Source organism: Protopterus annectens, chromosome 15.part0, assembly GCF_019279795.1.
Source record: "Protopterus annectens isolate FY-2018-M chromosome 15.part0, PAN1.0, whole genome shotgun sequence".
NCBI lineage: Eukaryota > Metazoa > Chordata > Ceratodontiformes > Protopteridae > Protopterus > Protopterus annectens.
The window spans coordinates 649,360,319-649,386,039 of NC_056749.1; the positions used below are offsets into that span (position 1 = coordinate 649,360,319).

At 38.9% G+C, this 25,721-nt stretch overlaps 1 protein-coding gene across 1 annotated transcript in view; it reads left to right on the plus strand.

Annotated features, from left to right (window-relative positions):
* Positions 1–25,721, plus strand: part of DOCK11 (dedicator of cytokinesis 11) — a 1,858,863-nt gene that overhangs the window by 1,621,291 nt on the left and 211,851 nt on the right. The window lies entirely within an intron of this gene.

A 25,721-nucleotide genomic window follows, 5' to 3' on the forward strand; every position in this document is an offset into this window, starting at 1 on the left:
AAGCATTGTCGAACAGGGGTTCCTGTCAGAAGAATGAAGACACATTATGTCAAATGCGTCTTCATCGAACTGTAAATGTCAAAAACGCAAAATGACGAAGCGGCTTTTAAACAAATTCTTTCCCTGAGAAAGAAGTCGCTTGGCCGCTTCTGTCACTTTGCCATTTTCGACACTGTAGTGCAGTCTTGGAGTCGGTATATTTAAGTAGGGGGAGGTGCGGTGGGCACAGTATAATAGTGTTTAGTGTGTGTGTTTTTTTTTTTTTTTTTGGGAACAGCAAATTTTTTACCTGGGAAAAAATTTGCTGTTCTGGCTGTTCACTCTTTTTTGTTTTTGTTCTTTTGTGATCAATATAACAGCGTTCAATCTTTTGATCGTTCGCTGTTATAACATAGACCCGTCGAACAGTAAGTCAGAAACACATTATCAGAGCAGACAGTAGGCAGAAGCAAATGTATTTGTAATTCTGCTACTGTTGTTTACTGGTCAGTACTGGCAGATTTAACTGCCTAGTGTGATACCCCATCTTCACAAGTGAAGCAAGGGGTGTTTAACAATCATTAAGATTGGGTACTGTGATATAGAAATGTTTAACTAATTTGTCTTTTTCAAGATATCTGAGAATAATCACAGCACTCCTTGTACTATATATAGATACATGCCCAAGTATAACATTAGTGAGATGGCTTAATTCACTGAACAGTGTATGTGGCCAAATTCAGACAGTGAGAACCGTGGCACAGAAAGGGCTGTTACTGAGTAGTAAGGCTAAGGCTGACATACAGCTTCGGATACAAAAGGAGGGACGGAACTGTCAATGGAGTCCTCATGAATAATAAATGAGGGCAGTCAACATGGTGTACTAGTCACATTGGTGCAGTTTTACATTGCTGTGCATAACATTGACATATGTTAGAGATATGGCTGCCTGTAAAACTTTGTCTGGCTGAGTAAGTTAATTTGAAGAGAAGAAAACACAAAAAAATGTCCTATGGGTAAAATGGCAGTAGCTGAAAGTCACACAGCTAATGCAACAACAATTTGGTAAGCCAGGAATCTGCCTTGTGTAGTGGCAAATCATGGATGTGACTTAACATTGTAGATGGGTGTTATGCCCAAGGGTGGAGCTTAACACAGAAAGCATTCATAGAGTAGCAAGCTGTGTATGCTTAGAACCTGGAAATTCACACTGCCCTTTTTTCTTTTTTAATTAGCTGCATAAATACCTTGTGGCTGTGCTCAAGGGTTTCTGAAATGGTGCCTCATCTGGACTTGGTTAATAATCATATAAACATGCAAGCAGAGACAAGGCAGAAAACCTAAAATAAAGTTATGAGTCCTAAGTATAGATCCTATGATTTCTGACGTAATGGATTTGTGAGGAGTATGATAAGCCCATAAAAAGGTGTATCTTAGATTTATATGGGGCCTCCTCCCAGTGATAGTTTTATAAAGAAAATGAAAAATGTAAAGTTTGCTGTTTTAGGTATAGTCAGAGAAGCTGAGGTCCATATGAATGTGACTAAGGCAGAGAATACTATATCCTATATTTTAGGAAGTTTGTAGATACTCAGAGATTGTTTGCTCCAAAGTAACATGACTGGAGGCTAGATGTTTTGTCTGTTGTGAGGTTTAAGAGGTATGAGGTAAAAGTGGCCAATATTTTGTAGTTTGAAAACAATAGCATGGATTAGGCCAGGCCATAGTTTGCTTTCTCAAGACTAAGGCATGAAATCTCCCTATTTGGTGACTGTACCATGAATTTGAAGATTTAATTCACAAGAAGTAGAAGGCAACCAGTGCTAGAACCAGTGGCTGCAGAGGTGAGCACCAGTCCATATTCAGTTTCCGAGTTTTTAGATACCTTTGCTGGTCTGTCTTAATTTACAGCCCAGGGACTTGAATATTTTCCAGGAGTCAACTAGCTGCCTATCAGTTTGGGGTTTTCACTGCCTCACATGCAGGTTTGATATTTGCAGTAGCATTGTATAAAATGCCCATTTATTTAGTGGTTGAAACAGATTTCAGAAGGTTTTTATCACTACATGTGATACTTTTGGCAAGTGAGACTGTTGAGTCTCTTAAGTACTTCAAACAGCATGAGTGTTGACTTGCTTTTGTTAATATTAAGCTATGTTTTGAAGTCTCTATAGGTTATGAACCAATTACCTTCTCAGAGAGACTGTCCCATGTGTCCAGTACCTTCTCTAAAATATCCTTCCATATATGGAACATACACTGTCCCCTTAAGCTGCCATCTTGAAACTGGGCCCTTTTGTTTTGAGCACCTTTTTCTTAGCAATGATATATTTTTGGCTATGATTATTCCATTCTGATACCTAAAAAGTTTTTGCTCATTTCTTCTTTTCTTCAAGCTATGCATATTTTGCTTTTTGACTTTTTATGAAATTTTTGGGTTAGAATCTTTCAACATAGCTGATCTCTCAATTGCCTTTTTCTAGGGATGTGATTTTTCAAACTGCCTGCACTAGTCCTTTTGGGCTCTTCACCAAAATTCATCTACATCGTCAACTTTAGAAAAATCAACCATCTTTGTAGTAAGCTTCACGATGTCGATAACTGAGAGCTACCTGTATGCTGTTGCTGCAACATTATACCATTAAACAGATACGACCTTAAATTAAAACACTGGGCAGTTCCCTTGCTGATGCTATCCGCTTTCCCCATGGCCTGACATTCTCAAAACACTACAACATATATGATAACCAGTCTGGTATTCAGTTGAACTAGGTAGCTGAGAGGCCCAGTCTGATTAGTTTGTGTAGAAAAAGGTTGTGGATACCTGTATCAAATATGCTTCTGAAGTCAATATATACAAAATCTAGCTATAAGACTTGGTTAATTAAGTCCATCACATTAGTGTAGAAGAAATGGTTACATGCACCAGCAGATTTATCCATACATAAGAATGTTGATGGATATTTACAATTTTTCTCAACCCAAGCCCAGAATTCATTTTCAGCAGAGCAATTTTTCTACTCACTTACCTCAGCAGGAATGAGTAAACTAACTGGTCTGTAAGTCTTAACTGCTTATCTGCTATCAACATTTTAACAATGTGACTTACTGCTGTTTTTTTTTTTTTTTCATTCTGAGGGGATAGCATCAGTAACATAACTGTTTTCAAAGACAAATGCTGCTGATATAGCCAAAGACTTTCTCTAATATTTTAAGATTTCTGTTACTGACATTGTCTTGTCTGGAAACGTTGCTCATTTCCAATATAAGGATTTGTTCTAGGAGACCAACCATGCATTATTCTGTCTGATCCCCTCTATATCTCTCAACTCTCCAAATGTTCATAGAATGTCCAGATTTTTACCTCCTGTTTTTTGTGTGTTCACCTTAACATTTGTGGTTTTCCGGCAAATTATTGTTTCAGACTTCATACCCTTTAGAAAATGTATGCTAACAGAAAATGTGTTATTCTATCAACTTTCTAAGTTTATAAGAGGAATATCTATAATCTGTCTCTGATTTTGGGCATTTATTCACTTATTATTTTTGGTTTTGTCCAGATTTCTTGGGCATAGAGTTTGGGCGGTATGATCCCATCCATTTTCTGTGCTGTGAGTGGGTAAAAAGGAGACTGTACAACATAGCTGGGCAAAGAGGAATGATAAAAAGTTTGACATATATATATGTGTGTGTGTGTGTGTGTGTGTGTGTGTGTGTGTGTGTGTGTGTGTGTGTGTATGTATATATATATATTTACAGACATGTTTATATTTATATACTTCATTTTTCCACCCTTTTCACATTGTGCATTTGTTGTACTTTCAGTGGATGATTCCCCGCTCTGGAATTATAACTAAACTCACTAAACTAGGTATAAATCCCTATGTCACAAGATGGGTTGACAACTGGCTCACTGACAGAACCCACACTGTAAAAGTAGCAGACTCCAAATCCGACTTCAGATAAGTGACAAGTGGAGTACCACAGGGTTCAGTCCTGGGTCTTCTCCTGTTTGGTATCTACTTCTCTGAAGTACAGACTAACACAGAAGGTCTTTGGCGGACGAAGTTCCCAGATGACTGCAAACTAGGAGCCATCATCGAAACTCCTAACGATGTGGACATCCTACAAAAGGGCCTCACTGAGACAGATGCCTGGTGTCAAAGCCATGGCCTCAAGCTCAATGCGAAAAAGTGCACTGTCATTCCCCTTTGGTAAAAACTCTTTACCCATGGACTACCACATAGGCGGTAGTCTCCTTAACACTGAAAGTGTGATGAGACCTTGGGACACAGGTGGACAGTAGTATCTCCTTTGATAATCACATCGCCACAGTAGTCAGGAAGTCCTTCTACATGGAACACCTCATCACAAAAGGTTTTTCATCCAGGAAAAAAGAGGTCATTGTTCCCCTCTACTCATTACTCATTAGACCCATTATAAATTACAATGGCCCTTTTGGTATGTACACCTCAGAAGATATCTACAACAACTGGAAAGGCCGCAGAAATACCTCACAAAATTGGCCTCAAACAGATGCCCTACGTAGACTTTCTCAAAAAACTCCAACTTTACCCCATTGCATATCACCTACTCAGAGGTGATCTCTGCCTAATACACAAAGTTATTTCAAATCCAGAGCTGTTGGACATGCTCCACCTAAAGAAATCCCAATCTCTCTGAGCTACACGTTAGGGACCTAAATCTTGTCACCACAATAAACAGAACATGCTGGAAGGATAGATTCCTGTCCCAGAGGCTTCCCATACTCTTGAATAAACTACCTATCTATATAAAACAAAGCTCCTCATTAGCACGCTTCAAGAAAAATCTTGATGATTGGATGGGAAATAGGAAGTTCACCCCGAGGATCACTTCTGTGACTCTGCTTGACAGGGGCACAGGAAAATAATTTTCTTGGGTGACAAAAGCCAGGATAACTTTTTGATAGGCTTATATAGGCCCTAGGGCCTATAGCCTAGTACCTACCTATGAACCTATGATTATAAGTAAAGTTCCCACAGAACGTAACCTTTTCCCAGTATTCTGAAGAAAAAAAACTGATACAGTAATAATTCCAAATTAATAGTCTGGTAAAAAAAAATTAGGTCAGACAATGTCATAGAAAGTTAAGATACACCTCTGCCTAAAAAGCCTTCATTAATTTTGGCGGAGGCACGGTAGCATGGATACCGGTCATCTAGTGGGTTTACTACAGAGCATATTGAAATTGAATTCAGATTTGCTGAATTCAGTTCATCAAAAGTCATTCTTTCCTTAATTCATTCATTCATACTGTATATTTTCTAATGCCAGCCTTTTCTAGCTCATGATTACAAGGGAACTGGACTGTATCTCAGTAGCCAGGGAGTGTCAGACAGAGAGACAGACCTGGACAGGATACCCTTCCAATAAAAGATGTTTACACACTCATAGTGCAAATACACATGCATGGCTGCAGTTTGGCAAACTGCCAATTTCCCTATGTGTAATGCCTTTGTGGATTTAGGATGAAACTGGGAAGCTCTAGCAAAGGTCCATATGGATATAGCAGTGACATGCAAGCTCCATATAGAAAGCTTCCCAGAAGGGACTGAACCAGAGATCATGTGCTGTAAGGCAGCAATGCTCTAATACCTGCACAACTGTGCTGCCATGATCAAACTCAGAACAGTGGATCCATACTCCGAATTATCCAGAAGTATGCCTGCGGGCACATGTACACACAGATATACACACAGATATACACATACACACACACACACACACACACACACACACACACACACACACACACACACACACACACACACACACACTGTATGCATGTACAAATGTACTATACATGCAATTGAATGTATAAAAACACACACACTGGCAAACTTCTGTATGGAAGTGAATGTGAAATGGCATGTGACATCACAGACATCGTGAGAGTAGTCATTACACTGTCCAGAGCTCTTTGTCCTTTTGAAGTAGCTATTTGGTTTCTTTTTGCAAGTTCTATCTTATGTGTTTCAAGTATTTTGGCTCAATCTTCTCTGTTTCAGTCATTTGCACTTTTAAAATTCTTAACTAGAACTGCATATTTATATAAATATATACCTGTATATTTACACATACACACACACACACACACACACACACACACACATTACTACTCCCATGAAATTTGTCAAAATCAGAACAAAATTTCTAGAAAAAATAAGAAGAAAATAAAGGAAAATCACAACTGCGACCATTCAATAGGAAATTGCATTAATGACAAATGTACCCAGTTCTAAAATTTTAAAGTAAATATCATTTAACCAAAAACTAAACTATAAACATATATGAACTTTTGATACACATGAAATAAAAAAAAAGATTAAAATTACCATAGAATTAGTGCAGAAGACCAGTTGCAAAACAGACCGTCCATGAAAATCTTTTGATGTCATGATCAGTGGAGAGCATTACTGCATCGCATTATAACAAATATGAATTAATAATTTCATGTAAAAAATGCAATGCATAGGTGGTCTAGTGTGTGGAATACATGGCAGCTATTGTACTGAACAATCTTTGAAATTGGTTTCACATAAAGTTATCAGGAAACATGTTACCTAAACCGGCAGTACTATATATAATCAGTCCAGTGTACCTAAGGATCATCAGCAACTATTTTGGAAAGTGGGTGAAAATCAGTGTCTTCAGAGAAATTCTGCTCGAATATGGGAAATATGAAAACTATCTTATATAGTAACTAGAGGTCATGATCTAAGGCAAAACATTAACTAATGAACCCCATATCATTGGGTTACTTTTTCATGTTTCTGAAGCATTGTACCTGAGCTAACTGATGAAACAGAAAATATGATGTGACCTTTAAAAACGTGCATTAATAAGTTTAGTTGTAAGCATGGCATTAATTGTAGTGGTCAGACTTTGCCCTTTTAACATCAGCTGTTTGTCAGAACAGATATACACGGAGGCTTTAAAGCTAATACCTGGAAATTCTACACTGAATATTCTACAGAAAACAAAGATGGATGAGCTGTGTACATTGAGGCAAAACAAAAGCAAATGCCATCAAGTTCACTCAGTATGGTATGCAGATAGCATGGAAAATTGCTGCTTCATATAATTGAAGTTGCGTGCCACGGTGGTGCAGTGGTTAGCATTGTCGCCTCACAGCAAGAGGTTCTCTGGTTCGATCCTCGGCTGGGGTGCCTTCTGTGCGGAGTCTGCATGTCCTCCCTGTGGTTGCGTGGGTTTCCTTCGGGTGCTCCGGTTTCCTCCCACATCCCAAAGACATGCTGCAGGTGGATTGGACACTCTAAATTGGCCCTAGGTGTGAGTGCATGTGTGTGTGTGCCTTCTGTGGAAGGTTGAGAGCCGGGCTGGCAACTCGACACTGTAAAACTCCACTGCCAATCATGAAGCGGACTGGTGATCTGCTGTGGCAAACCCTAACCGGGAAAAGTCGAAAGAAGAAGAAGAAGATATAATTGAAGTTGTATACAAAGGGATAGCTGAAGATGGTAATCTGAGAAGTTGTGAAATATACAAGGGTGAGACTTCCTGTACAACTCCTATTAGTTAGGCTTTTTATTAAATAATCTTATCCTCATAAAGATCAAAATCAAAGCTTCTTGAAACCACATGGTATTCATGCTCTAAACTCCATTTTCCCAATTGCATTTAATGGCTGTCTTTTTCAAACTACATTTGCTTGTTTGTTTTTTTTTTTGTTTGTCTGTTTGTTTTTCACTTACAAATGTCTTTTTGCTTTGACTCTCCAACCTTGCTCTATGGAATAATCTGGATAGCTTTTAAGTAAAACATGTTTGTTTGATACCGTCTTCTCTCAAGGTCATTGCTGCATGAGTATTTTAAGTTTATGGGTTTACAGCTGTGCTATTCAGTTCGCAAAGGACTAGGTCCCAAAGTCACTACACTGAATTTTTGATTTATATGTTTCTCTGATTAATATATGAAAAAATTTTCTTATACTTTTTCTTATGCTTTTACCTCTTCTTTTTTCCTGTCAGCACAAATGTAAAAGAACATGCAACTCCTCTGCATCTATACAAAACATACTGACCAATATTCTTTGCCATTAGAACAGCAGGACTTCATTTCATGTTCTTCATTTAGAAGGCAAGCTGATTTGCTGCACAGTTTAGGGATTCATAGTCATTCTCAGTTCCATTGGTTCAAAATCTCAGTAAATTGGAGTCTACCGAACAATGAATTACTTGATTGAAATAGTCTTCCCTGCTAACACGAGTGCTTTACAAGCCCATGCTATGAAACAGCATAGGTCCTAGCACATGACACAAAAGTCATGTATACTAAATGCCCTCAGACTTTGGGATTGCATATACTAACTCAAAATCTTAATTTACCCCATTCAGACATAGTTAATGCGGCCCTGGTGATTTTATGGCTCAGGACCCTGATGTACCACCCCACCTGTTCCTTCCATAATACACAAACATGCACACACACAATACTCTGCACACATACTCTCATACATACACACATACAAACACTGGCACTCACATTACCATGAATTGTTTGACACAAACAGAACCTTTCACACATAGTCCCAATACCTACACACACAAATGGACATATGCACAGATGCTCATAAACTCTCTGATGTACTCGTACAGTACTACTTACGTGCTTTGTCAAAGTATGGTGAGACTTCTGTGCTTTACCCTGCTCAGATTACATCCTGGTAAAATGTATGTGTGCGTACCAGAAATTACTGTCACTTGCACATTTCCTGCACTGCTCTGGTGGGTGACTTTCACAGTATGTGCATGTTTGCTGTCTGTACTATGCAACTGCCTTAACTGAGTAATTCATTGGGCCGCCTAAGGGGCCTTATTAGCATAGACCCCACCCACTGACTATCATATTTATATGCAGCTCCAAAACCCTCACTGCACTGTTCAACAAGCTACACTACAGAACGATGAGGGTCAGTGTGACATGCCACAGCCTAATATAAAAGCAAAGCAAATTGCTATGCTATGTGCACATTGAAAGATGATTATGGCTACTATTCACTGTTCATTTTTGCCTCCTATGAAACAGTTGTGAACTATATCATAATTGGAAGATGACCGGATGTTTTGTTGGCACTCTCTCGAAGCACTGCTTAAAATGGAGAACATCGACATTTATGCTGTAACAGAGACTTGTTTCAAGGCAGCAGATAGCACCCCTGCACTACCAGGCTATAACTCATTCCATACCTTTCGGCCCCAAAACTTGGACCAAAGCTCCAAAGGTGGTGGTGTTTCCATATTCATAAAGGATGCGCACACCTCCAGACTGGTAGCCCAACATGACGCATCAGAGGTACTTCAGGTGTAGCAAACTTAGGGTAAGACAGTGATTTAGGTAGTAGCTTGCTATAGGTCCCCAACCATGACCCAAGACTCAAACTTCACTTTCCTAAGCACCCTGGAGAATATTAGGGTCCAACCTAACACTCTCATACTGAGTGACTTCAACTACCCCTCCATTAACTGGGAAAAACTACTTATGTACCAATACACTTGCCCAACGTTTCCTGGAATTCATTAATTCCAATGCCCTGGACCAGCTCATTCTTGCCCCCACTAGAGGTAGCAACATCTGTGACCTGGTCATTACTAACATGGGTGACAGTTGCTCTGTACCAATAGTCAACTCCTCCTTGGTTAGATCCAACCACAAACTAATCACCATGGAAGTCCACATCTCTCCCACCCCCACCCCCTGCAAAGGTAATCATCATGAAAAACTTCTCCAAAGCTAACTTTGGGCTCCTAAAAACAGAGGTGGCTAACTTCATGGCACTCATGAAACTGGAGAAGAGCTGTATGACCGCTGAATCATACACTAATGTCCTGTATGAACACGTACACAAATGCATGGATCTTGCCATATCTAACAGAACTAAGACGCTCTCCTCCAAAAAAAGAAAGCCAATCTGGTGGTCACCTGCCATAATCAAACTCTACAACAGAAGGAGGAAACTGATGAGAAATAAGGTGAAGTCCCAAGACTGGAAAAACTCCCTTATCAGCCTCAACAAAAAGTTGAGATTCCTCATCAAATCCCCTAAAGCTAGCTATGAAAACAGAATTGCGGCACATAGTAAAGACAACCACAAGGCCTTCTATAGTTATGTAAAGAATCTCCACGGCAATACCCATATTTGCTCAGAGCTGTTGCATAATGGACCTCCTATACCGAGCCAACAGATACTGGCAGTATACTGGCCGACAGATTCAATGCCAACTTTACCCCTATCTCCCCCACCAAAGGACCAATCACAATGTCAGTAGATTGCCAGGCACCCAGTATTACTGCTGCACAGGTTAAAACAGCACTGTCCCAGGCTAAAAATACATCTTCTATGGGACCTGACAATATCCCTGGCTGTGTTCTACATGAACTACAGAGTGAACTGGCACCTCACCTGTGTGCCCTGTTCATTCACAGCCTCACCTCAGGCTTTGTCCCTACTGAATGGCACACTGCTGCAGTCATCCCTCTCCACAAAGGAGGAGCGACTACAGACCATGGGAACTGTTGCCCCATTAGCCTGACAAGTCTGATATGCAATGCCATGGAACGCATCATCATGGACCTAATAAAGATATAGGGAACCTCCAAACTCTGGATCCCACACAGTTTGGTTTTGTGAAGGGTTGATTATGTCTGCTCAACCTGGTCGACTTCTTTGAGTCAGTCACCAGAGCTGTGGATGAAGGCAAGGTGGTTCATACAGCCTACCTTGATCTGGCCAAGGCCCTTGATACCATTCCCCACTCAGGAATCATAGAAAAACTCATTAAGCTAGGCATCAACCCCTATATCACTAGGTGGGTTGCAAATTGGTTCACAGATAGAACCCACAGTGTGAAAGTAGCTGACTCCAAGTCAGACTGTCGACCAGTCACGAGTAGAGTCCCACAGAGTTTGGTCCTGGGTCATTTCCTGTTTGGTATCTACTTCTCTGAAGTCCAGGCCAACATGAAGGGACTCTGGCTGACAAAGTTTGCAGATGACTGCAAGTTGGGAGCCATAATTAACTCCCCAAGTGATGTTGACATCCTACAGAAAGGCCTCACTGAGACCAATGACTGGTGTCAGAACCATGGCCTTAAGCTCAATGCCAAAAAATGTGTCATCATCCCCTTTGTGAAAAACCCAGTTCCCATGAATTACCACATTGATGGTAGTCCACTGAATACAGAAGGCATCATGTGATCTGGGAACACAGGTTGATAGCAACCTCTCTTTTGACCACCACATTGCTACTGTGGTCAAAAAGTCCTTCTATGTGGCACATCTCATTACTAAGGGTTTTGCAACCAGCACCTGCAGGACTGCATGGATAAGGCAATCCCAAGCAAAACAAAGACTCTTTGTACAAAAGGCAAGCGTCCAGTCTGGTGGACCCCAGCCATAAACAAACTCTACAACAAAAGGAGGAAGCTACTACAAGATAGAGCAAAATCCTTAAAAGGTAAGACACCCTTGATCACTATAAGTAAAAAACTAAGAGCTCTCATAAAATCATCCAAAGCAAATTTTGAGAGAAAAATAGCTAAAGACTCAAAAGACAATCATAAGGCCTTCTTTAGCTATGTTAGAAACCTGGGAGGAAACTCCCAGATATGCTCAGAACTAGTTCAAAATGATGTGAAGATTACTGATCCTACAGACATTGCCAACATACTGGCTGACAGGTTCAGTGCAAACTTCTCCCGCCTTTCCCGCGCAAAAGGAGAGATATCTATATCAACCGATTGCAGCCCGCGAAACATCTCCAACGCCCAAGTGAGAACTGCTCTCTCCAAAGCAAAAACACAGCATCCATGGGACCTGATGGTGTCCCTGGCTGTGTGCTCCACGAACTCAACGAGGAATTAAACCCACAGCTAGGACAGCTGTTTAATCATAGTCTTACCTCTGGATACGCACCCAGGAGTGGCGCACTGCAACTGTGGTCCCACTTCACAAAGGCGGTGCCTCCACCGACCCTGGAAATTACCGGCCCATTAGCTTGACAAGCCTTATCTGCAAAGCCATGGAGAGGATCATAATGGACCTCATAAATAAAGACATAGGGAATTTGCAGACTTTGGATCCATCCCAGTTTGGCTTTGTCAAAGGCAGATCATGCCTTCTAAACTTGGTTGACTTTTCAAACAGTCACCAAAGCCATTGATGAGGGAAAGGCAGTCCATACAGCCTACCTCGATCTGGCGAAGGCCTTCGATACAATACCCCACTCGGGTATCATTGAAAAACTCATCAGCTTAAATGTTAACCCATACATCACAAGATGGGTTGCAAACTGGCTGAGTGACAGAACCCACAGGGTCAGAGTTGCTGGCACCATGTCAGACTCAAAGCCTGTCACAAGTGGTGTACCACAGGGCTCAGTCCTGGGCCCACTCTTGTTTGGCATCTACTTTTCCAAGTACAAGCAAACACAGGAGGGTTATGGCTGACAAAGTTTGCAGATGACTGCAAACTCGGCCATAGTAGAAAACACATCTGACACAGATATCCTTCAGAAGGGTCTCACAGAAACGGATAACTGGTGCCAGAGCCATGGCCTAAAGTTAAATGCCAAAAAATGCATAGTCATAGCCTTCGGAAAAAACAAGGTTACCCCTAGCTACCAAATAGGTGGCAATCCACTGAGCACAGAAGAAGTTATCAGGGACCTGGGGACCCAGGTTGATAGTAGTCTGTCATTCGACACCCATGTAGCTAAAGTAGTTAGGAAGACCTTCTACATTGCCCACCTTATCATGAAGGGATTCTCATCTAGATCAAGGGAGGTCATAGTCTCCCTATACTCATCACTCATCAGACCAATGATTGAGTACAATGCCCCATTCGAATGTATCTGACCCGACACTTGCAGCAGCTGGAGAGGCCACAAAGTTCCTCACCAAAAGGATAAAGGGTCTCGAACATCTGTCCTATGCTGCCCGACTGAAAGAACTCCAGCTCTATTCAGTCGCCACGCTTGCTCAGAGGTGACCTTTGCCTAACATACAAGGCCATGTCAAACCCAGATTTGCTGAATATGCTTCACCTCAAAAACTCTAGATCCGTCAGAGTCACAAGGGCGGCCGGCTTAAACCTCGACACGGCTATTAATAGGACGTGCTGGAGGGATAGATTCATCACCCAAAGACTCCTATGCTGTGGAATAAAATCCCGGTATATGTGAGGCAGAGCACCTCGCTGGCCTTGTTCAAGAGAAATCTTGACCAATGGATGGGAGATCGCAGATATACCCCAGGGATTACCTCAGTGTCACTGCTCAACAGAGGCACAGCAAAATAATGGGTATAGTTCCCCATACTAAAGGGGTGGCGTAAGCCACAAAACTATGGGCTAGGCTTGTAAATGCCCTCGGGCAGATAGCCTAGTATGAACCTATGAACCTATGAACCTATTGTCTCCCTCTACTCTTCCCTCATTAGGCCAATCATTGAGTAAAATGCCCCATTTGGCATGTACCTCACTAGACACCTACAACAACTGGTGAGGCCGTAAAAATACCTTACAAAGAGGATCTTAGGCTTAATCGCTTGTCCTATATGGACAGACTCAAAAAACTCCAACTATTCTCTGTCTCATATCGCCTACTTAGAGGCTATCTCTGCTTGACTTACAAAGCCATGTCTGACCCAGATCTGTTAGAAATGCTGCATCTAAAGAAATCCCAGTCCCTCCACACTACATGCTCCACAGACCTCAACCTCATTACCACAAACAACAGAACAAGCTTGAGGGGCAGGTTCATAACCCACAGACTGCCCATGCTATGGAATAGACTTCCCATACATGTCAAGCGGAGCGCCTCACTGGCCCTCTTCAAGAGAAATCTTGATGAGTGGATGATAAATAGAAAATTCACCCCGGGGATCACTCCAGTGGCTCTACTTGACAGAGGCACTGGGAACTAAAGTCGGGTGGCACAATGCCAGGGTAATCCTATGGACTAGGCTTATAAAGGCTCCAGGACCATTAGCCTAGTACACACCTGTGAACCTATGAATATAGATATGTAAACACCTGCCCTGCAGTCAGTGAACTTTCATGTTCATGATTCCCCACAGTATGGTGTTTTGAGGTTATGAAAAAAATTTACACATAATGATGAATGTATGACTAGTTTTAAGTTAACATGAAACTCTATAAAGAGAGGATATTTAGTTTATTTTTATTTTTGTTAGCTGAAAATTTCCAATGGGACAGGGCCCATCTGCAGTGGATTCTGATAATCTCTATGAAATACATTGCAAACATAAACAAGAAAACCTGCATTCAGAGAGTGCACTCATGTGCAATATGCTAACAGTTTTCACCAATGATTTGAACTTTAGCACTGCAATCTAGAGCAAAACACCATTCTGTGAATTATATGCTTGTAAATGTATCACGTTTTCACACAGAATCTGAAAAGACGAGCTAGCATTTCTGAAAAACAGATGTATTCAAGTTATAAACTAACACAGCAAAAATCTCACTCTAAGCTCATAGCACTTTTGATTACTTTTTGGGGCCTCTTCATCCTCAGTCACTAATGAACTTTGCTTCCCATAAAAGGACATTCCTTTTTATCCTGTCTACAACATCAGAAAATACTAAGGAAAGAAAGGCAGGAGCCAAGGAAGCAAGCCATCATCCAAAGGTAAGCTAGGACATTTTGAATAGTTGTAAATCCCTCACCCTGTTAGGCAACAAGCAAGCTTCATTGCCTACCACACCAAAACCTAATGCAGGTGCACACTTCTACACACCTAAAATGCACTCCTTGGAGGTAATATTGCCTATGAGACTCTTTGTATATGGAGCTCACGTGCACACACTCTACCAAAGCACTTCTCCCCTTTATTGGGGAAATGGCATCAGCTGCTTACTCTCAGCCTTTCCCCCTGAAAACTCTTCCAGAACCATGGGCATATGTAACTCAGTCAGGGGGTTTACCCTTTTTCACCAGCGGGCTAGTAACATTTTTAACATGATTAGAGAAATGGTAGGAATTTGTGGCAGTAAGATGAAAAAACATGCATGTTTTATAAACAGGTGCAAAATTCAAGGGTTCTTGGACCTTTGCTATCACAGCTTGATATTTTCACTGTATTTAATTTCTATTTGAAGTATTGCATCTGACTTCTGTTTACTATTCTGGATACAGTGCTGTTTTGGAATATATCTTTATTAACCTGTTATTACATAAGTAAAAATCTTGTACATTTCAGCAGAACAGGAACTTTTTGTAACCTATCCCAGCATAAATACCACATTTTGAAGTAGCTAGACTGATGGGGTCACAGTCAATGCTGATTTACACAGAAAATTCTAATGGTAGAATAACACTCTTAGGTGGGTTGTATAATTATCTGTTGTTAATGCTTGAGAGTTTTGCAATGAAATTTCAAAGGATGCTAACATATATAGCCTTTTATGTAATAACAAAATACAGGGGTTCATTGGCCTTCATTCTCAGAGTCTGACATCTTGCATTATTCTCTCTTTCCATTGCGGTTATGTATGTGAAAAATATAGTACTGGTATAGAATACATCTGTATTAAGTCATCGTTACATCAGAAGTCAAAGTCCTACATATTTATTTCCTTAAATAGGGAAGTTTTGTTTTTATTTCATCACTGGACTTATGACTGTCCCCTGTTTAGACTTATATGCAGTAAAGAACATTATATGAAGATAAAGTTGTGTATACGCCTTTATACTTAGAATTACCAGCCAAGTATAATCTGTAGAGGATGGTCATTACATGTTACTTGTGAAATCTGTCATAATAATGCTAATGAATTCAGAGATTAGTCTTAGACTGCTGGGTATCACTAATGATCATTTATAGTCATTTAGATTAACTTGGTTTTGCTATGTTTTTCATAACAAGCATACAATGGATATTTCCAGACTGAAAATTCATATATCTTAATCATGTCATTGCGTTCAAGTGAATTAAGGACCAAAAGCAATACTTTTTTTTTCATAAAAGGAATATTTTCTGTCTTTTTATATTATAACAAGATGCACATATTTGCTAGTTTTTACACGCATGCATACATTCAAGATTCTGCTGTCTGCCTTCCTTAATTGTGAAATTTGTGATAATAATAATTCTAATGGATTCAAGAAATAGATTTAGATTTCTAGGTACCACCCAGTGATTTTTTATATGTTATTTGGGTGCTCATCCAATTTAAGATCTAGAATCTAATGAATGATACTACTTTAAAGAATTGTTTGTGCTGAGTAGTTTGACATTTGCATTTCTTTAATAACCTTTTTGGCTTCATATAATAAAATATTTATAATTTTATGAAAAAGCTTAGGATGCTGTTATTGGAAGTTGGAGTGTAATCCTCAAGGCCTCTTCTAGAGTGAATGAGATGAGTGTTTATAGTGATTATTGCTTAATTGATTTGTTAATTGTAATGATGATTACCCAATAAATGGATTTATAAGTTTGACTAACATCACAGGATATGACTCCTTAGAAGGCAGCAGTAATAAAATGTATAATATACTAATAAAGACAGATCTACATCCAATTTTCTTGTTTTGTTGGTGATAAAAATATATTTAGTATTATTATTATTATTATTGAATTTAAGTCAGCATTACTTATGATATTATCAAGATGGAGGGAGCATAGCTGCCTGGAAAAAAAAGTGGATATTTTTTACACATTTGATAAAATCAACTGTAGAGATATATATTTCCTCAAAAGTTAGCCTGTTAAAACATATTTCAATAGAATTTTTCTCATATTCTGGATGATTCATTTAGTTGATTAATACATTTTGTATATTGAATACTGGTCTCAAAAATGTGATTCAAGACACAGCACAATTCTGTATTGGATGTCTGTCATGCACCCTTAGAAATGTTCAGAGCATAGGTCAGTAGCTATCCGAGAGTAGGAAGTTAACAAATACTGTTTCATGTGATAACTCCAGGTTATAGCTCAGGTGATGGAATACCAAAGGCAATGAACTTTGCATTGTTTTTATTAATCAAAGGTGTCTGGAAGGATGTTTTTTTTACTCCAGACCTCCTCTAACCAATGAAATATCTGTGGCCACACTGCTGGATCGGTATGTACCCTCTTAATGAATGCCATATGTCCCATTCTTTTCTGGGGAGGAAGAACAAACATAATGGAAGTCATTCAAGAGGAGGAACAGGATTTTTCATTTAAGTTCTAGCTTTTATTCAGTGCATGTTAGTGTCCAAGTGGTTGGTATGCAAAAGGCCTAAAAAATGCATGTCCTTTCCTTTGTTTTTGCCTTCATCAAGTTGCAATCCCCAGTTTTTACACCAAGGTTTCAGCCACAGAGAGTGTGCCTCAAGCAAATGCCCACACTTCAAAAAGGAGAGGTGAGAAGATTACTCCTTGTCATTCTTCTCCTCTCCCGGGCTGCTCCAAAGTATGTCTAAACCTCTACTCAAACTCTAGTCACATGGGTCATACTCAGATCTTTATCCCTTTTATCCCAGCCGAGCTGGAGAATGTCCACAAGAATCTGTGTCACATAGTATAAACGTGCTACTGAGAAACATTGCAGAAAAATTTAATTTACTATTGCTGTGACACTAATTTTCTGCATAAAGCAAATAAATAAAAATGAAAATGAATTTATATATATATATATATATATATATATATATATATATATGTGTGTGTGTGTGTGTGTGTGTGTGTGTGTGTGTGTGTAAGGAAAGTAGTAGTTTCTTCAAAGAAATGCAAGGAGATAACAGAACAATGTATGGTAAAAAGAAAGAAAAAGCAAGGAGTAAATCACAATTTAAAGACATAGTTTTCTAAGAAAAGCAGTATGAACACACCAAGCGGCACAAGTTTAATTTTTTTACTGTTGTATTTTGGATAGGGTTACTTAATAAGTAGCAAATGCAGACAGGGTGTCAGTAACAAAAAAAAAAGAAGGAAAAAGAAAAAAAGAGAGTTTTTAAATACCTGTGCTTAATATTCATAAACCATGATGAGGAAGAACCAACGAAAGGCACCAAACTTTGACAAGAGTTATAGCAGTGGGGACTTCAGGATTAAGATAAGCAGAGGGCTCCTTGCATGGTTATTAGATTTGGAAGCCATCAGAACTAAGAAAATCATTTAACTATTAATAGTTTTAAAAGGTAGGAAAGCCCCCCCCCAAGCTGGACCAAATGATTCACACGTGCCCCATCACAATAAAGAGAGTGAATGGTGAAACATGATATGTAAAATAAAATAAAAGTGGCCATCCACTGATTAAAGGAATTAGGAGGTCCCTTGCAGAATGAATATAACTGGTGATCACCAGCAGGTTTAGCAAAATATGAAGGTATTAATGGGATTAAGAATCAATGCCCCTCATACTAAAATTCATAGACTGAGTAGTTTACTTGCAGGACACATGGATTTGTGTTCTTCCATTGGGATTAATGGAAATAAAACATTTCCAACAAAGGTTACATGTGTCATAGAACTAAAATGGGATAAACTTAATCGGAAGACCCCTTAGAGTATACAAGGTTAATGTCATTGAGTAGATTTAGAGAAATCTTAGAACCATGACATGGTGAATAATCATCAGTGTAGATGACTGAATCTTGACTAATTAGCAGGTTTAATGCATTTAAAATAAAATCAGATAATAACCCATATGGGGCATAACAAGATATAAAGCCCATAAAGGGTAAAAGTAATGCAGTTCCTTTAAGTTATTAATTTGCTTGGTTTCATCAGTACCTGTTTGAATTCTTACTTGCCGGTAGCTCTAATTCTCGCCAATTTTAACTGGGAGACGTAAATAAAATAACTTGTTGCAGTTGGGTACCTCCCTCGAGGAGGGGGCCCCTCATTGACTGTATAGAACACTGGTACCTAACAACATCTGTGAAGCTGGATTACATAAACACAGTACAGTGTCCATGGTAATAGCCTTTGAAGGGGCAGAAGACACCATCCCTGATTTAACAAAACATTTAGCAAAGTCCTACCAGGATTATTTATTAGAATATGTAAGACAGTATGTGAAGAAATTTATGTTAACTTGGACAAACAAATTGCATAAACTATGAGGGTTTAACTGGTCACCTAGAATCCTTTAAATAATAAGGGATTTTATACTCCTCATAGATGGCTATTTATTTTTAGAAACTAATGTTTGAGTACCACACACACACACACACACACACACACACACACACACACACACACACACACACACACACACACACTGCATGTTTGTACAATTGTATAAAATTTGTTTGTCGTTGTTTACCAGGAAAGTCTGACTGGGTAATAACCATTTTCAATGGAGGCCTGGGGAGAAAAGCTCCATTAACATGTCTTTTTCCTTAGACCGATTGCTGTAACATTGTTTAATGTTGTTCCTTGGCTGAACCTGAAAATTATCAATTTAAATCAGTATTCTATCTTGGTTAACAAACAAACAAACAAATACATAAATAAAAGAATACAAAATATGTCAGACACCCTAGGGGTAAAGATACATAGTAACGCATTGCAGATCAAAGAAACTGATAATCTGCATGCTGATAAGGACATAAAATTTGATCCACTTGTTTGAATTTAATCAGTTAGGTGACCATTGGACAAAATAATATCTGTTTTATATGTAGGTATGGAAAACATTTTACTTCAGAATATGACACAGATGACTTAAACAGGTACTAAAATGAGATATATGTCTAACATTATCATTTGCTTCAGTGTCTTCAGCCTTTTTCTAATTCCTGATATTTATTAATTGTCCCAATGAAGACAATTATTTACATTTTCTTGGATTAACTTGACTTCATTCACTTTAATGTTTCTGGAGCTTTTCTCCCCAGGACTTCACTCAAATGAGGACTTCCAAACGTTTCCTTATCATTGACTACAGGAAATTATTTATAGATATGTTATTCTATAAAATGAAAAATTGTTCCTATTTGTCTCCTCTGTAATGACTTTTTTTTGCAATACAGTAACAAGAGTTTTGGTACTGACTAGTCTTTCGGCTTTTCCCAGTTAGGGGTCGTCACAGCAGATCACCAGTCCTCTAATGATTGGCAGTGGATTTTTACTGTGTTGAGTTACCGGCCCAGTCTTCAAAGAAAGAACACCCACACATGCATGCACCTACCTGCATGTCTTTAACATTCACTCAACCATGGGGAAGACATGTAGACTCCACACAGAAGGAACTCCAGTCGAAAATCGAACAGGAGAACCTCTTGCTGTGAGGTGACAATGCTAACCGTTGCACCACCGCGGCCTAGTTTTATTACTGACAAAATTAGAAATTTGCAGGTGAGTACATTATTAGGTATAGCTGTAATATAGTACTCAAGACACATATGCAGTAACCAAGTTAATTATGTTAATAAAATAAGTAGCGTTATTAATAAAAGCAAAGAACTAAGTCATATGTAACACCAGAGAAAAAAATTGTAGTTAGTGAACAATGTAGCAAAATGAACGTATTAAAAAAGCTAACGGCAGACCAAAAAAGCTCTTTATCCATCCATTAGAGCCTTTTTTAGGCAATGCCAAATTGACAAACCTACCGGTCATAGCAAATAAAATACAAAGAAACCTAAAGGTGTTACTGTTCAATGCCAGGAATCTAAAAAAGAAACTCCACAGCCTACAAGCTTTCCTCCCTCTGGAGAATGTAGACATTTGTGCCATTACTGAGACATGGTTTAAATAAAGAGCTCCAGCAGTGCAAGGCTTCAGTGCCTTCTAAACATTTAGACTATCAGCTGCACAGACAAGGACAAAAGTTAAAGGAGTCTCAATCTGTATTAGCAACAAGCTTAACTCTGTTGATAAAAAGGACGATGCCCTGGGATTTATCCATGTGCAAATTACCATAGACAGAGTCTCATACAATATACTAGCAAGCTATATGTCACCCTCTATGTCCATAGAATACCATAGCTCATACCTAGACCAACTGCAGACACTCAACTCTAAATCAAATATCTTATTCATGGGAGACTTTAACAACCCTCTGTAGACTGGGGAACAAACACTGTAATACTCATTGGCAGAAAGATTCCTGGACCTTATTAACACAAATACCCTTGACCAGATAGCACACACAGCCAGCAGAGGTTCAAACATACTGGACCCGGTGCTCATAAAATATGGCAGAGTGCTGTACCCCCAAGTGTAAAATCTACTGATGTCTCCTTTGAAATAAAAATCAACTCTCTTCACTTTAAATCCCATTCCTACTACTACTATTAAGAAACTCCTCCAGAAATTGAAACCATGTACCAATGCTCCTAATAATATCCCTTCTTACTTTCTTAACATTGCTGCCGAAATCTGGCCTACCCAATTAGCATCCTAATTAACCGCTTCCTACTAGAAGGCACAGTTCCCCAAATTTGGAAACAAGCCTTTATTGTACCATTACACAAAGGTGGCAACAATAATAACATTACCAATTTTCGTCCCATAGCCATCCTGTCCCCCATTTCAAAAATCCTTGAAAAATGTGTGCAAATCCAACTCCTTCCTCATCTCCTAGACAACAACCTTATAACCCCCACGCAGCATGGCTTCAGACCTAATCATAGCACCATGACTGCCCTTCTCTCATTCCTTGAAATAGTAAATAAAGCCCGAGACTCTGGACAAATCGTTTCCACCTTACTCCTTGATCTTTCCAAAGCCTTCGATACTATCTCTCACAGCCTGCTCTTAACTAAACTCTCCAAACTCTACCTATCCTCCTCCTCTCTGAACTGGTTCTCTAGCTATCTATCCAACAGAAATCAAGCTGTAAAATGGAAAAAGCAACTTCCTCTTTCCTAAGTACCCCACGGAGTTCCACACGGCTCCATATTGGGCCCTCTACTCTTCAATATCTTTATTAATGACTTCCACAAATCTATCCCTTTCTCTAGCATTATCCAATATGCAGATGATTCTACTATCATCTGCTCTGCCTCTTCTATCTCCACCCTACAAAACTTACTCAAGACGCCTTCTCTTCGACAGAGCAATGGATGCTAAGCAATCATCTAGTTCTCATCGCCACCAAGACCAAATTAACGTTATTTAGCTCCTCCAAACTCCCTCCCCCCAACATGAACTCACTCTTAGTTACTAGTCAAAATAATTCACCTCTTGAAATAGTGTCAGAGACCAAACTACTTGGGGTCCACATTGACAACCAACTAAAATTTAATTCCCACCTACAAAAGAACATCAAAAAAACACATCAAAAACTTGGCATGCTGTATAGACAAAATGCCTACCTCACACCCACCACTAAAATCACTCTAGCTACTTCCTTCCTTATTCCCTCCCTCCTCTATGGTGCCCCAATACTTACTAATCTTCAGTGCTCATTAAAAAAACAGCTCATCTCTTGCTTTAACAAAATTGCTAGATTCGCTACCACTCATAAGTCTTCCACTCACCACTGTCTCTCCCTCCATAAACTAAAATGGTTAGAATTTCCCAACTATCTTGCTTACACTCGACTAACTCTAGCTCACAAGCTTATTTTAAACCCCTCTAACTGTCCCTCCCTCTCCTCTGCCTTTAAAATGCACCATCCAAATAGAGTTCTAAGGTCTAATAATCAAAATCTATTAGAGGTCCACAAACCAACTCATCCCCCAGGCAAAAACCTTCTTTCCTTCAGCCTTGCTCGCCTCTGGAACTCCCTACCACCAAACATCCGCACTACCTCTAACCACTCTACCTTCAAGAAGTCACTTTTCTTACACCTAGCATCTCAATGGGAATGCTCTTGTACCCACCCCACATAACCAACTCTACCTTTGCCCTGTACTAACAAATTCTACTCTATTCATCTACTATGTTTGTTCATTAAAATGCATTTATGTTTTGCTTTTATTCCTTCGTTAGCCTGTACCAAGATTGTCACTGTCAAATGTTAAGTACATTTATGTTTTGCTTATGTTCTTTTATAGTATGTACCTACATATTTACTGTCAAATGTTAATGTACATTTATTTTCTTTTTTGGAGCTTTTCTCCCCGGGACTCCATTGAAAACGGGTTCTTCAATGGCCCAATGGACTATCCTGGTAAACCAACTGCAATAAATAAATAAATAAATAAATAAACTCAGTAACTGCAGCAAACCCTGTAACAATTAGGAGCCATTCCAAATCAAACTATACCCTATTAATTGATAATTTATCAAACTTCAGTGTCCCTCCCAACCCAGAGTTCACAACAACCTATGTGGAATTGTTCACAGAGGCTGGTACTTCTAATCTCCAATAAAAATAATTTGATTAATGTTACTAATCATGTGAATTAAATTACTGACTAGGGAAAAATGGGACTTTAAGCTCTGGCAAATGCAGTGCCATGTGTTTTAGTAAGCTAAGAATTGTATATACTGCTACTTTATCAACTACACCATTGCAGATTGTGTATTACTTTAAGGTCGTTTTAATTTCTAATATTCTTTTCTTTTAGGAATATGTGGATATAATATATATATTTTTGGAAACTTGGATATGATTTGTGCTGGGCAATGAAACGATTAGGGCTTGTATTAAAATAATTTATCTTTAAGCACTACAACTCATTTGACCGGGTTGTACAAGGTTGATCTTATACCTGTCCTAGAGTATAACAATAACTTTTGATTCTGTAATACAGGAAATTTGTGCTCTTTAATATCCATGTAATGGAAATTTACCAAAAAGGTAATACATGTTAAGGGGTTACACTATAAAAAAAGATGTATACATTTAAATCTGCATTATTTGAAGTACTGTTATTTTAGATGCCAAGTGATATGGGTATTTAAGGTATTTCAGGATGAAATGTTGCAGGCAGTGTTTAATATAAATCCATTCCATTGTCATTTCACCTTAAAAATAGAGTTAAAATGACTATGAGTAAATTTCAACATGACTCAGTCATATATCTCACCTAAGATCACAGAAATATGAAATAGGCTTCTTCTGTTGATCAGATAATATAAAACCCTAAATATATTTAAGCATGATTTTGACATTTGGATAGGTTCCAGGGCATTTGATCCATAAATAATGGAACCAGTGTTCTTTGATGGTCTTTGACCTAAACACAGAATACATGCATAGATATGAAATGATGAATGGAATGAAGTCTGCGATAAAAGCAAAGTAGCTATGGGCCATGGCGAACCACACACAATTGTATACCATCTAAAGACAGCAGAAAGAATTGTAGATATTATAAATGTTAATTATGTGCTGAAGAGAGCAGTGCAGAAATAATGGAGAAATGTACACCTGTAGCAAGGTGTAAAACACCAAACAAAAACAACATTGACCAACAGATCTTGTTTAGAAACCAAACACCAGTAAAACAAAAAACTTGACAACAAATTGCCCACAGGAAATTTCATAAAAAATTAAAAAACTTGAGCCAAGGCACATTTTTATTTATTAGAAAACCAATGAAGCTTCTGGCAAACCAAGTAACAGTATCTGCCCAGAAATCAAGACTGTAGAGAAAAGATTCTTTGAACAAAGTTTAAAAATAAATTACTACATGCACCAGTCGTGCTGCGGTAGCATCGTCGCCTCATAGCAAGACGTTGTCCCGTTCGATTTTCAGCTAGAGCGTCTTCTGTGTGGAGGCATACGTGAATGGGGCGTGCCTTCGTTGAAGGTTGTGCATCAGGGCTCGTAACCCTGTACATAAAAATCCACTACCAATCATTAGCGGACCGGAGTTCCGCTGTGGCGACCCCTAACCGGGAAAAGCCGAAAGACACAAACAAACAATAAAGCCTTATAGGTAGAAAGCATGAAGCAGTTCTCCTAAATAGCATGCTGAAAATTTGAATCCTAAAGTCTTAAGAAGTTGTCATTTTGCAGTTCTTTATTAAAAAATCTCACTGAAAAGCATTGCATCAACAATCGCATAAAATATACATTTGAATGATTTTTCAGACTTATCAGATCCTGAAGGACCAAGATATGTCACTGAACAGGGAATTAAACAGGCCTCTGGCTCATTAAACTGACAATTACTGCACCCAGCAGTGGAATGTGAGAGCACTGCCACTGCATTATAGACATATCCCAATGCCAGTATAAAATGGTGGGGCTTCTTATGGGGGCAGGGGGCCAGTAGCCGGATAGGAAGGGCTGTTAGATTTAGAAAAAAAAAACACACTTGATACTTGAAGTCAACAGTTTTTGTCAATCTTTCAGGCACATTAGTGTCAAGAAAGAAGCACGTTTCCTGTACTCTTCCAATTATAGTGCCATGTACCTTTGAGCTTCCCTTCAGTAATGGTATCTGTGAAGTTGTGGCATTCTCAGAGTGTTTGAATTTGCCCATTTGCTCTAATATCCTGAAGATGATCCTAACAGATTTGCAAGCTATTTTCTAAACTCAAGCACATACACGCACCTTGCATTTACACCACAAGATAGCTTACAAATCTGCATTTTTTCTGCTCTGTTTATGTATATACATTATTTTCAAGATACTATAAATTAATTTTCTGTGCAATTTGGCAGACTATTTAGTATTTCATGTATATGCATGTGCTGTAATAATTTTATAAGAAAGTAGCATGGCTGCATGTGTTGTTTTCTCTAGCTGTTTCATATGCATATATTTAAGCTCTAGTTTGTTGTTGCTGTTTGTCTTTTCGGCTTTTCCCGGTTAG